The sequence below is a fragment of the Orycteropus afer genome, unplaced genomic scaffold, assembly GCF_000298275.1.
Source record: "Orycteropus afer afer isolate SDZICR_OR568_19922 unplaced genomic scaffold, OryAfe1.0 scaffold00069, whole genome shotgun sequence".
NCBI classification, from domain to species: Eukaryota; Metazoa; Chordata; class Mammalia; order Tubulidentata; family Orycteropodidae; genus Orycteropus; species Orycteropus afer.
Window position 1 is genome coordinate 6616052 of NW_006921656.1, and position 1076 is coordinate 6617127.

Sequence of the window (1076 nt, forward strand, 5' to 3'; positions counted from 1 at the left end):
AGAAATTCAACCAAACCGTCTGATAAAAAAATCAGTATCAAATATTGGCCAAGAGTCTGCACTTAGCCTTCAACTGCTGCGCAAGCCTGGCAGGGCCCATGTGCTTGCTGGTCTTAGTGGTTCCTCCGTAAATGCGGGCTGGTCCAGGTGCCCACAGGTTCCCTGCGTCTTTAACATTCTCCATGGCTTGGGCACACCAGCTGGCCCTAGAGCAGTCAAAATGACTTGTCACTCCGTTGAAAATAAAACCAGTGAGTGCTTCTTAGAAACTCAACACTAAGTTAAATGAACTTGTCTTCTATCCAAAGGTCAGAAGTGACCTCAGAATGGTTCCTGGATGCTCTTGTGAGTTTTGTCTGTTGCACGAACGAGAGTAACCCACTCATAAAACTGACGAGAGTGTCCCTCACTGTGACAGTTCCCAGTTGTTTAACATGGAACCATACATGACAGGTCTGGAGACGAATAAACACAAGAGCTGAGCAAGTGCTTTTTAAGCAAACGAAGTCTCCTTTATTAAATCGACTGAGCGGTAATGAACACCAGGCACAAGCTGGAAATCTGGCTGAGAAGCTTTGTAACAGCATTAAAAAAAAAAGAAGAAGAAGAAGAAGAAGCTATGAGGAATGTTTTCCAGTGAACAGGAGGATAAAAGGGAGTATAATTTGGTCTGGCAATAGTTTGGTGATAAGACAATCTGAGTTTTGACAAGTGAAAACTTTAAACTGACGTTTGCTATCATTTCTCCCAGTTTCTGATTACTTATTGCAAGACTGTCATCAAGCCGAGAAGTGGGAGCAGCTGAGCCCCACTCTCATCCCTGTCAGTTCCATCCGAATTGCGTTTGCAGCATTTCATTCCGTGTTCCTCAAACGTCTATTAACCAGAGCCGTGTCCTATTTCTCAAGGATACACTCAAACCCAACATACGGCAAAGCAGAAAACAGGAAAAAATCTCTTCATTTGTAGAAGCGACTTGCAATATTAATAACAGGCAAGAAAACACATGAGTCAAGTCCATCGGGATTAACGGGAAGCCCTGCACCAACAGATTGAGTGGGCTTCTGCCATGGGCA